The sequence below is a fragment of the Bos indicus x Bos taurus genome, chromosome 7, assembly GCF_003369695.1.
Source record: "Bos indicus x Bos taurus breed Angus x Brahman F1 hybrid chromosome 7, Bos_hybrid_MaternalHap_v2.0, whole genome shotgun sequence".
Taxonomy (NCBI): domain Eukaryota; kingdom Metazoa; phylum Chordata; class Mammalia; order Artiodactyla; family Bovidae; genus Bos; species Bos indicus x Bos taurus.
The window spans coordinates 44,050,351-44,064,343 of record NC_040082.1 but is presented as its reverse complement, the minus strand read 5'-3'; positions in this window follow the sequence as shown (position 1 = coordinate 44,064,343).

The window sequence follows — 13,993 nt, the reverse complement described above, 5'->3', positions numbered from 1 at the left end:
TAATGAGTTCAGGATTTTGCCTCAAGCATGGCCAGGGTTCAGACGATTTCAGCAGGATGTGGTCTTGCTCTGTCTCTTGCCTCTGATTTGCTCCATGCTGGCATCATTCTCAGCAAGCTGTGCTCAGGTCCTGGGCAGATGGTTCAGAGGAGCTCCAGGCTAGCACCCTCCCAGCCCGAGTGTGTGTGTGTGAAAGTTCTCCAGTCGTCGTCTTTGCGACCCCATGGACTATATAGTCTGTGGAGTTCTCCAGGCTAGAATACTGGAGTGGGTAGCTTTTCCCTTCTCCAGGGGATCTTCCCAACCCAGGATCGAACCCATGTCTCCCGCATTGTAGGTGGATTCTTTACCAGCTGAACCACCAGGATTTCTCTTTCCCAGTTACTTATAGTTGGGTCCCGCAGGTCAAACCTAGATCACAGGCTTTTGTTAGAGCTGGGCATGGGGTCAAGCACCGAGTCACCAAGAATGAGCATGTATGAGCGGTTCCATAAGAGGACAATCTTGATGCTGTCATCTGAAGAAAGAGGGATGCTGGGCTGGCTGAGATGTGATGGTGACATGAGAAGGAGCAATCAGGTTTGGGTGTGGGCTTAGCCCTTCTGGGAGGTACGGCTGACCCCAAGATTTCTTTAAATTCTTATCATATTTTACCTTTAGATATCGTGTGAATTCTATACCATAATATGTGTTTCAATGTAAAAATACTGTTTTTAATTACCCACTGACTAACTTTAACATTCCAGGAAGTGACATCATTTTAAACCCTGTAGCTTCATAGCTCCAGGCACTTCTCTCTGTTCTGGCACTTCAAGTTTGAGAAGCACCACTTTATGCAACTATCAGATATAACTTAGCCATTATCAGGTTTCTCTGCTGTTTCAAGTGAATTGTTCAAGCCCGGAGAAAGTAGAACAGGTGAAACTGGCAGGCAGTATGGCCATTAAAAGAACAAGTTTTGCGTCAGATGTCATGGGCTGGAATCCTGTGTCACCACTCATTCTCTGTATGACCTTTGATAAGTGACATTGCCTCTCGAAGCCATGGTTTCCTCATTGGCTAACGCCACTCCTTTTTATACTTTGTGAGGCTTGAATGAGCTAATGCACATGAAGTCAACCCACTGCCTGGTACATAGTCATTCTCAGGAACGGTTCAGTTCAGTTCAATTCAGTCGCTCAGTCGTGTCCGACTTTTTGCCACCCCATGAATCACAGCATGCCAGGCCTCCCTGTCCATCACCAACTCCTGGAGTTCACTCAAACTCACGTCCATCTTAATATTATTAAATTGGCATAAATTAATACTTTACAATATGTAACATGCAATGTACAATATACATAATTACTTTTAAAATGACCTATTTATTTCTACCAATAACTTCCCCGTTTATAGTTTCAAATGAAAGTGAAAGATAGATTTTTTTTTGTTTCCCCATGCTGCTGCTAAGTTGCTTCAGTCATGTCCGACTCTGTGCGACCCCATAGACGGCAGCCCACCAGTCTGCTCTGTCCCTGGGATTCTCTAGGCAAGAAAACTGGAGTGCGTTGCCGTTTCCTTCTCCAATGCATGAAAGTGAAAAGTGAAAGTGAAGTCACTCAGTCATGTCCAACTCTTCTTGACCCCATGGACTGTAGCCTACCAGGCCCCTCCACCCATGGGATTTTCCAGGCAAGAGTACTGGAGTGGGTTGCCATGTCCTTCTCCATGACGTAAAACTAATTGAAAAAGACACAAGACATAAAATAAGGAAGCAGGAGATTGCCTCTAGAGTAGAAAGTTTTAATTTTAATGCTATTAGCTTAGACTCACTGTAATATTTTCCTGCTCTTTAATTCCTACACAGTTGTCCTTAATTGCACATTTATCTTGTCGTTTAACACTAGCTCTTATTTCTTAACCAACCCTTGCACAAAGCGATTAGCAGAAATACATCTTTCCTTCAGTTTTCAACAGAAAGTCCACCTGCTAAGTATTTTTCACACTCTGAATAAAAACAAGGGAAAGAGAGCAGCAGGAAATAGCTTAACTGAGACAGATTATCAGACAATTATTGGCATTTTGTAATTCTAAGAGCTAATGATCATTTCTAGCTTAAGAAAATGCCCATCACAGTTGAGATGATAGCTACCATTAAAAAGAAGGTTACAGAACACAAAACGGTAGAAATAAAAAGGCTCCATAGGAGTCCTTTCATTTAAGCTTTGGAAATTTTAATCTTTTCTAATTTTAAGTTGTACCTTTTAACTCAGTTATCGTATTTTTAACACCTACCTCCACTTCTTCCTATATAGTGTGTGTGCAGAAACACAACTATATGCTTGGGTGCATGTTCCTATTTTAAACATTTAAACTGTGTTCTATAAGGGTACATATAGACAAAATCAATTTGAATGTATGGAAAATTCCACATCATTCATTTGATGAAATCCTTCCCCAACTCCTATTCAGTTCACGCAATGAAAATATGAATGATCCAAATCAGAAAAGAAGTGACTCCCAAGAGTGCGCTTTGTATTTTAGACATGCTAACCTTGAAAGTTAGATCATTTAAAGTATCTTCTGAGTGAGGGGAAAGGGTTTCTGAACTTCCAAAATGCCTTCATTTCCTCCTCCACTTAGAAAAAAAAATTATTTATTTGGCAGTACCAGATATTAGGTGTGGCACACAGGATCTTTGATCTTAGTTGTGGCATCTGGGATCTAGTTCCTTGACCAGAGATTGAACCTGGGTCTCCTGCTTTGGGAGCATGGAGTCTTAGCCACTGAACCACCAGAAAATTCCATACCCCTCCCTTTTTTATAGAGCATGTACCCAGACTCAGAAGCTTGACAGCTTGAGTCCAGTTTTCAGATGCACCAATTTGAAGCTATGTGGACCTCCATAAATTACCTGATGCCTTTCTAGTTCACTTTTCTCACTGATACATGCCTCCCGGGATCATTGTAAGGAATAAATTAGTTAATCTATGTAAATGTTTAGAACAGTGCCTGGCATATCATAAATTATCTTATACACCTTTGCTACTGGTTTGGTGTTTTAAGAGCATGCATGGACTCCAAGAGCTTGAGTTTGGACTCAAGTCCAAACTTGAGTTTGGACCTCAGCTCTGTCCTTTATCAGCTGTGTGACTTCAAGCCAGCCAGTTTCTCAACTTTGCTAAGTTTCTTCACTGGTGAAATGGAGATAATAATATTAATGATTAGGGTTTGCCTTGGGTCTGTAGCCAGCAAGAATTAGGAAAAACCTAGGCTCAATACTCATTTCTTTTTGACCTTGGTCAAATTGCTTCACCTGAGAAATGTGCTTGTTGTGGAGATTAAAGGAGCCAATACGTACAAAGGGCTTAAAACAGTGCTTGGCATTTTGCAAGTGCTAAATACATTTTATTACTATTGCTTGCTCGTCTCACAGTAATATTCACAGTTTAGAAATGATAAGGACAATAGAAAGGCTAGCTGCTTTATCCAAATGACCAGCATGTAGCAGACCTGGGCTGTCGTTCCAGGCTTCACACGCTGTTTGGCCCTGACATGTGATTGGTCGCATGATATGATTTACACTGTTGGTATGATGTAGAATTCTTGGCCCAGGAGCTCCTTCTGCCTAAAAGGTTCACACGCCCATATCCTTCAAGGTCAAATTTTATTTTTAAGTCTTGAATGTCCTCATGCAAGTAATGTGGTTTTCTTTTCTTTTTTTTTTAAATTGAAGTATAGTTGATTTACAATGTTATGTTAGTTTCAGCTGTATGCAAAGTTATTTAGTTACATATATATTATTTATGTATAATATATCTATATTCTTTTTTAGATTCTCTTCCATTATAGATTATTACAAAAAATTGGATATAGTTCTCTGTGCTATACAGTGCTATACTATAAGTCTTTGTTTTTTATTTTGTATATGGTAGTATTTATCTGTTAATCCCATACTCCTAATTTATCACTATCCCTTACTTCCCCTTTGGTGACCAAACATTTGTTTTCTTTGTCTGTGAGTCTACTTCTGTGTCTTTAAGTTCATTTTAATGCCATATGCTTTTCTCCTGAAGACTGTCCTGCTTCTCAAAGCTGACTATAATCCACTACTGCTTCAAACTCCTGCTGCTCAGCATGACTCACCTTAAATGACCATTACTGTGAGTATTTTTTTTCTCCTCAAGGAGACTCTAATTACTGTGAAGGTCTGCTCTATGAATGATTCATCTTCGTAATATCCTCATTGCTAGAACAATGCATGGAACATAGGGGAACTTTTATAGATATTTGCTGAATGAATGAATAATGAGTGAATGAATGAAACAGCTAATGGCTTGGATGATTATGAGCAAATTAGCCTGGGAGGCTATGGCATTGAGCATTTGTGGATATACTGAAGTTCATATGTCCCTTTTCGAACATAAGAACCACAGACTCAAAAGTGCTTTTAGCTGGGAGTTTGGGCTGCAATCTGGGCCTCAGAACTGGATAAAATATGTGGGCTCTCAACTTAAAAAATTTCATTTGTTTGTTTGTTCATTCAATATGTTTCATTTTGTACTTAATATGAGTCTTAGTGCTCTTGCTCTGGGTAGAGCAGGCTGTGTTTAGGAGTTTACTTCACTGTGGAGTCAGGATATCAGAGACGAAATGGGCTTTAGGGTCCTTCTGATCAGGATTTCTCAGATGGTATAATGAGAAATGTTAGCCCTCGGTGAGATACTCCGTCAGTCAATCAAGTCTAGAGTCCAAGTTTGGAGGATGCTATATTCTTTATCAATCTAGTCTTCAGATTAGTAATAATAATGGCAATGACAGCCATAATAATGGAAGGTAACATCTATTTAAAGATCATGGCATCCAGTCCCATCACTTCATGGCAAATAGATGAGAAACAATAGAAACAGTGGCTGACTTTATTTTTGGGGGGGGTCCAAAATCACTGCAGATGGTGACTGTGGCCATGAAATTAAGACTCTTACTCCTTGGAAGGAAAGTTATGACCAACCTAGACAGCATATTCAAAAGCAGAGACATTACTTTGTCAACAAAGGTCCGTCTAGTCAAGACTATGGTTTTTCCAGTAGTCATGTATGGATGTGAGAGTTGGGCTATAAAGAAAGTTGAGCACCGAAGAATTGATGCTTTTGCACTGTGGTGTTGGATAAGACTCTTAGAGTCCCTTGGACTGCAAGGAGATCCAACAAGTCCATCCTAAAGGAGACCAGTCCTGGGTGTTCATTGGAAGGACTGATGTTGAAGCTGAAACTCCAAAACTTTGGCCACCTGATGTGAAGAGCTGACTCATTTGACAAGACCCTGATGCTGGGAAAGATTGAGGGCAAGAGGAGAAGGGGATGGCAGGGGATGAGATGGTTGGATGGCATCACCGACTCAGTGGAAATGAGTTTGGGTGGAATCCAGGAGTTGGTGATGGACAGGGAGGCCTGGTGTGTTGCGGTCCATGGGGTCTCAAAGAGTCAGAACCAACTGAGCGACAGAACTGAACTGAATCTGGGGAAGGCACTATTAAAACCTTTTAAAGATGAGAAAAGAAAGCGTTTTTGAACTTCAAAGAATGAAAATTCTGTAATAAAAGAATAAAAAAATCCATTTTGCTTTCTCTTAATCCAGCATTTCCCAAATTTAGTTAACTATATAAATGGACTTTTTTTCTTCTTCATACCACCTGGAAATATCCTATGGATTCTGAGAATCCATTCTCCTGGGAAATGTTGTTCTAGTCATTTTACAGATGCAGAAACTGAGTTCAGGGAGGAAATGACTTCACTGAATTCTGTCCCTAGCAGGGTGCAGAGTTGGGACCTGACCTCACACTCTTGACTCCTACTGAATTCATTTTCCCAGTGGAAACCAAGGCATACCACCTGTTTCTAAGTGTCCCAGAGCCTTTTAAGAGAAGAGGCAAATATGTAAATATTAATAGATGATGGTTTTGCAAGTAATTTCCCTAGAATTTGTCGTTTGTATTAGATTATATAGAATGTGCTACTATTCAATTTAGTTACTCATTATCATTTTGGAATTAGGGGTGAATTTGGGGGGAAGGAAGATTCTAAACAGCCTTCAGTGAGAACCTTTTCGGTGCAGAAATTTATCCTCACATAAAGGGAGACATGATCTATGAAGTCTAACCACAACACCCAATAGGCAATATTGGAAGCACTTAATAAATTACAGTTGCACTTACCATTATTAGCAAAAGTAGCAGCAGCTTTAGATTATCCAAATTTAAATGTCAGGTTTTTTTTTTTTTTAATTTACTAGCTGTATGACATTGAGCAAGTGGCATAATTTCTTTGAGTGTCAGTTTGGGAGGACTAGAATCAAAGGAGGTTATTAGTCAAGTGTAAAGTGTTTCACAGATTCTTTATGATTTTAAAACTATAAAATGTCATTCCTTTGCCTTGAATTACACCTTTCAACATTTCAAGGAAATCTGTTCTCTTGGTTAGATCATAGGTAGATGCTAGGCTGACATCATATTTAGGGTTGTCAGATAAAATACAAGACACCACATTAAATTTAAATTTCAGGAAACTGGTGAATTATTTTTAGTGTAAGTATATCTGTGTGTGTGTGTGTGTGTGTGTGCGTGTGCTAAGTTGCTTCAGTTGTGTCCAACTCTTCATGAGCCTATGGACTGTGGCCCACCAGGCTCCTCTGTCCATGGGATTCTCCAGGCAAGAATACTGGAGTGGATTGCCACGTTCTCCTCCAGAGGATCTTCCTGACCCAGGGGTCAAACGCATGTCTCATGTCTCTTAAGTTTCCTGCATTGGCAGATGGGTTCTTTACCACTAGCATCACCTTGGAAGCCCAAGTATATCCATACTCTAATATTAAAAAATTCTTTGTTCATCAAAATTCAAATTTATGGGACACGTGGTATTTTTATTTCCTAAATCTAGTGACCTTAATTATATTTTAGCAGATAAGTTACAAACTGAAACACAATTCCTTGGTCTGCTATTATTAATACCATTTTAAGAATGAAGAAACTGACTCGGCTTCTAACATTTATTTCAAATCTGAGGATTTTATGGCTATAATAAGAAAAGGAAGATGATGGAATCAAACTCACTTCAAATCCCAGTGTTGCCACTTTCTACTTATGTGAATTTGGTTACATTAGTTTTTCCAAGCCAAGTTATTGTTATTATTATGTAGAATTTTCTTCTATGACACTTACTTTCTCCTGAGTGGATTTGTATTATCTGTTTTTAGTGCTTGTTTCTAAATGTGTTATCAAAATGTTAATTTTCTCCCTGTGAACAGAATAAATTCAGCTTTCTAGCTCTTGAACTTTACAGCTAAGAATAAGTTAGTTTTTCTAAATGATTTTTCTTTTGCTTGTTTATAGTCTTTGGGATTCTAACAGAATCTCCAGGCTCACAGGCTGCATTTGAGACTTTCAAGCTAGTAGAGGTTTCAAAGTCATTTTGTCTGTTTACAGGGAGAGGGAATTTGGGGGTATTGGCTTTTCCTGCCCTCTCCCCTGGGGATAAGACGGCAACTTTGGGCCCGGCTGCAGACAGCTCCTATTCATTAAGCACCTCCGCTCTCTTCCAGGTATTGGGCTAGACATCTCACTCATGGTATCTTATCTCATCTTCACATAGCCTGTGAACAGTTACATCTTATTATCGTTATACTGGTGAGGAAATGTTCCCATGTGACTTAACTAGGCTGAAACACAATTTCGATGTGGGTCATGGGGACAACGTCAGAGAGGCTTACCTGAATGAATTCCTGGTTAGTGAATAGCTTGCCAGCAGTCCCCAGTTAGCCTATTTGTTTCTTCTGAGAGGCTTGCTGAAGATGGACATCTGCACACGTGCATAGATTTTTTTTCTCCCAGAGATGTGCTTCATCAAGGGTTTTCATGGAGTCTTTACTTTCCCTGAGGGAGCTGGCTACCTATAAGTCACCAAGTGTCCAAAATGCTTCTGAGTTGTTCTTTTTCAATAGTTTGCAAAATATACTACAAATAATACATGTTTATTGTTCAAGTTAGAATATAAAGTTGTATGAAAAAAAAATCTGCCCCCCCTCCAGTATCCCCTCCCAGAGGGATACTGTTAGCATTTTGGTGTCATCTTTTCCAGATAGATAGACAGAGATAAAATTGATGTTTGTATGTAGTTGTTGTTTTACAGAAATTAGGTAACATGGAAAAAGCCATTTTGAAATCAACTTTTTTCCACTCAGTAGTACACCTACTTAAAATATGTGCCCCAACAGAATCTGTATTTTTGCTAGGTCATTACATATTACATGTAATATATATGTATTATATGTACACAAGTTTTAAAAGAGTACTATATTAAAATTTGAATTACATGCTATAAATTCCATATTTTTAGATTATTATAGTTATGTGTCTTCTGGGAACTGATTGTGATTGATAATAATCCATATTATCCATTTAATTACAGAATATTCCTAAGAAAGGAAAATAAGAAAAGGTGGCATTGATAATGGCAGTTCTTAAGTCCTTTTGAACAGGACCTACAGTTTTTTATAGTTTCCTCATATTTGGGGGAATATTTCCTGGCATGATTTTTCTGACTTAAACTTGCCCTGAAATGTTTCTTGGCTCTATTGAAAGGCAGAATATGCCCTTACTCTGCAAAAGACACTAAGGCTGTGTGCCTTGACAAGTTCAGAGAGTGAAACAAAGAATTTAGACTTCAACTTGAAAATGAAATTCCAGAAGAGTGTTCCACCGTCTCCTCCAACCTGGCATACGCTATACTACTTTAGGCACCAGAGCCACATCGCCTGAAGAACTGTTCAGACTCTCTAATTCACCTCATGATAGTTCACCCAGGGTGAACCGATGGCTTCACTGTAAGGGCTTGTACATGTGAGTGTCTAATCTGAGGACAAATTTCACAAAGACCTGTTCTGAGTTTCGCTAAGAGAGCAAAGAAAAGCATATCTTCCTGGTGTAAAAGGCCTTGCACCTTCCAGGTGCTCCGTAAATGCTGATTGTTTGTCATGAAAAGTAAGATTCTCCAGCTTCTTCTGCTCAATATTTTGCCACTGGGAAGATTCCTTTCCCAGTAAGTGACAAGATTAAAAACAGGCAAACGCATTTCCTGCCACAGCAAATGCACTTTAGTGAAAGTAGCAATGAACACGCCTTCAAAGACTTGACTCTGAGCCACGCTTTGCGGCATATTGCCCTGTTAACTCTGGGCCAGTTCCTGGGCATGGTTCCCTTATCTGTACAGTAGAAATAATGACCCTCGGTTTCCTTAGTGTAATCTCATGAAAATCATGCAAAGGAAATGCTTTGTACACTGTTACAGATTCACTTATAATGAAGATAGAGCTAACCATTCTCGATCAAGGCATTCAAAAAAACCACTGTGCTGATCACTTTTTATGCCTTATCTCATCTAATGCTCAGAATCCCTGAGCAGTAGATACTGTTGCTATCCTCATTTTACAGATAAGACGACTAATGGTTAGAGGGTTTATGTAACCTGCCAAGGCATAAATTTCCCTTTGTGAAGGTGTTCCTCCTCCTCTCTTCTATACCTGGGAGGAAGAAACCAAACATTATCACTGAAGACAGAAAGTTGGCATGGAGATGAGTCTGTGCAAACAAACCTTACTAAAATAACCCCTATCTTCAGTTAGTTTCCACCATGTATTTATCTCTCCACAACTTTACTTCCTCTAGAAGCCTATACTCCTTAAGTCTAATCACTTCACCACATTTATAATCTTTTGTTAAAATGGTCATAAGACCCTAAGTCTCACCACCTCTTTTGGTCTTCATGTCTTTTCTGCAAAAGCCTCTGCACGTGTAAAAATTTAAATGTTAGCATCAAGCAAAACTTGTATGCCTTTCTCCCGTTAGCATATAGTTTGTCAGTTTAATTTGTAGTTCCCAGTTAACTTGACCTAAGAGGGAAGAGGAAAAGGATTTTTCCTCCCCTACAGTTATAAGTCTAAAATAACACATCAGATTTGAAGATTTCATATGAAAATAGCAATTAAAATATTCAACTTTGAAAATATCGATTACATATTGAAATAATAATCTTTTAGTTACAATAGGCTAAATAAATCATTAAAATTAATTTCACTTATTTAGCTTTTTAAAATACTAGAAAATTTAAAATTATATATGTTGCTTTCATTTTTGGCTCATTTTATATGTTTGTTGGATAGCAATGCATCAGGTGACCTGTACAATATGTTCTTGGCTTCTGCTTGACCTGGGCTTCCAGGTTAGAAGATTTTCAGTTGGGAAGCAGAGCTTTTTCCTTTGATTTAATCAGCAGGTGTAAATGCAAACATACCCAAGGTTCAACTACTATGCCTCTGCATTTGCATTTTCCTACAGAGGCCACCAGCTGCTGAAGAGCCAGAGAGGGATAACAAAGTCTGCTTCTTGCTGCTTTAGAGCCATTAAACTCTTAAGGCAGGACATTGCCCCTTGATTCTGTGTGCAAATAACAGAGTATTACAATTAGCATTTGTGTAGTTACATTGATGTAGTTTAATGGGGTTGAGGCATATCACATTATTCCAAGACTGAAGTGCATTCTTGGTGGGTAATTTATTCATAGGTAAGATATAACAGTTTTTTAAGAAGTCTCGAAGAGAGTGAGTTTCAGCACACAAAACTTTAGAGGGTGATTATTATTGCAGCAGTAGGTGTCATTAAAAGAGATAAACAGAAGCTGAGACTTCAACCTGACCTCACCCTAGTAATAACCCAGGTTCAAGCACCCAGAACCCAGAGGGAAAACTTCTCTTGTGGCAAGTGACCATAGCCTTTCTTCCCATTTTGCTGTCTCTTTAGTTAACATGTTATTGACCAGGAGATTTTTACATGAAACTAATGACTCTACTGGAGAAGGCAATGGCACCTCACTCCAGTGTTCTTGCCTGGAGAATCCCATGGACGGAGAAGCCTGGTAGGCTGCAGTCCATGGGGTCGCACAGAGTCGGACACGACTGAAGTGACTTAGCAGCGGCAGCAGTAATGCCTCTATATTAGTATGTCTCTGGTTAATAATGTGTTTAATGGTCTTAGCAAGATTGTCCTCTGCAAAAACAAAGCAAATCCACAAATGTACACTAATAAAAACCTAAACAATCACCAATTCTTAGGACTGGGTACACAAATCCCAACACCAGCACTTTCTACTTGCCCAATCACCCTTCCTGTAGTTTCTTTTCCCTCCTCACTGTCCTCTTGCTGGAGTTAGGAGAAAGAACAGTGGACTCAACATTTAGGTTCAAGTCCTGCAAAAGGTATTTAGTAGCTTTCTGACCTGGGAAATCACTTGACTATTCTGAGCCACTAGGCCTCAAAAATGCCATCAAGTGTGTAAAGGAATTGGGAAAATTCTGTTATGTGGGCAATGGTGACAGGAATTTTTATGACTAAAACCTCTCCACGTCTTATTCCGCAGCTTTCAGTTGCTTATTAGACTTTCTGTTCGTAATAATAATGTGTTAGAATTTGGTGAAAACCCAGTATGTGATAGGACTGAGCTGCCTCACTCTCTTTGTTTTAAAGTTTTCTTCTGTGAAATACTTCACATTTACTGAAGAGAAAACATACAGCTTAATGGATTATTGTTGTTGTTTAGTTGCTAAGTCACGTCCAACTTTTTGTGACCCCGTGGACTATAGTCTTCCAGACTCCTCTGTCCATGGGATTTCTCAGGCAATAATAATGGAGTGGGTTACCATTTCCCTCTCCAGGGATCTTCCTGACCCTGGAGATCAAACCTGTGTCTCCTGCATTAGCAGGTAGATTCTTTACTGCTGAGCCACCAGGGAAGACACTAAAGAATTACTATAATGTACTTATCTGTATAACTAGAATTCAGTTCAAGAAATAGCATTGATAGCACCAATGAGCCCCTCAAATGACTGGTCTCAACAACAACTCCCTCCTTTCCCTTAAAGGTAACTATTATTCTGATTTTTGAAAGTCATTTTCTTTTCTTTACGTTTTAACACCAGAATATGTATCTGTAAACACAATGGTTTTGGCTGTTTTGGAATTTTAAATAACCAGATTTGAACAGACACCGAAGACTGAATTTTTATATCATGTTTGTGACAATCATCCCTGTTGTGTGTAGCTACAGTTTTTTCCTTTTCATTGCTGCCCTCCGTTGTGCGAATATAGTCATTGATTTGGTCAGTTTATTGCTCTTATGTTTTGGGGTTGTTCTGTTGTGAACATTCTTGTCCAAGTATTTTGGTGCACATGACTATGCATTTCTGGATGGACATACTTTTCTAGACGTAGAATTACTAAGTCATAGGTAATATATATATTCAGTTTAAGTAGATAGTGCTTAATTTTCCTATGGTGGCATCAATTTATACTCCCATCTGCAGAATTTGAGAGTTTCCCTTATTCCATATCCGTGGTGACAGTTGGAACTGTTGGTTAAAAATTTTTTTTGCCAGGCTGGTGGATGTGTACAGTGGCTTGTGGTTTTAGTTTGCATTCCCATGATGACTAATGAACTCATTTTCATATGTCTGGTCGTCATTTGGATGTCTTCTTTGGTAAAGTGACTGTTCAAGTCTCTGACTTTTCTACCAGACTTTTTCTTACTCATTTATAGGATTTAATTTTATATTCTGAATACAAAACTTCTGTTAGTTATATGCATTGCAAATATATTTTCTTACTCTGTGCCTTGTATTTTCCTTGTTTTAATGATATTGTTTGATGAACAGATGTTCTTTTTTAATTTTTATGTAGTCAGATTTATCAAATTTTATTTTATAGTAGTGATGTATTCTCTTTAAAAGTCTTCTCCTTACCCTGAGGTTATGAAAATATTCTCTCATGCTAACTTTTCAAGGTTTTATTGTTTTGCCTTTCACACTTAGATCTATAATCCACCAAAAAATTGATTTTTTCAAATGAGGTATAAGTAGGGGTCAAATTTTATTACTTCTATATGGATATCCAATGGTGCCAGCACCATATATTGTAAAAGCCAGACTTACCCTGTTATTCAGTAGGGACACTGTCTTCATCTGGGTTTTCCGGAAAACAGAGCCCTGAGGCAGTTCGCTTCAAGGTGCTTTATTTGGGAACTGCAGGTAGCAGAAGTACAAGCCTGGGGAACCGAAATAAGAAAACAAAGAAAGCCATTTCAAGGATGTGTAATCAAACTGGCCGCTGCTATAGATCATTTCTGCTCAATACTTTTAAGAAACCTTACAAAGTGCAACTCACCTGCCTGGGAACAAAAGGAAGAAAGATTTCTCCATTGAGTTCTCCATTGACCAAGACTGGTTTCGTGAGTGTTCACTCCCCTGTGCCTGCAGGTTGTGTGAGTGTGAGTGCTGTGTGCCTTGGCATTATGCAAGTTCTAGGGCAGGAAGAAACAGGTATGCAGTGTGAGTCCAAAGCAAGATGCAGTGAGGCTGCACACATGAGATGTCAGTTAAGATCAATTTGCTATTACAATAGCAAACTGGAGTTACATGTGGCACTGAGATTTCCCTGGTGGTCCATTGGTTAAGAATCTGCCTACCAGTGCAGGAGACTTGGGTTCAATACCTGGTCTAGGAAGACCCATGTGCCACAGAGCAACTAAGCCCATGTGCCACAACTACTGAGCCCACAGTCTAGAGTCCATAAGCTGCAACTACTGAGCTCACAGGCTGCAACTACTCAAGCCCATACACCCTGGAGCCCGTGCTCTGCAACAGCAGAAGCCACTGAAACGAGAAGCGTGCACACTGCAACTAGAGAGTAGCCCCTAATTGCCGCAACTAGAGAAAGCCTGTGCACAGCAACAAAGACCCAGTGCAGTCATAAATTAAAGTTTTCTTAAAGTGGCACTGAAAGAATCTTGATGTGGTTCTCAGGAGGCTCTTTATTCTAATCCATTGGTCTATCTCTCTATGTGGACCAATACCATACTTTTTTGAAAGTTATATAGCTTTATACTAAATCTTTATACTAAGTGATGCAAGTTCT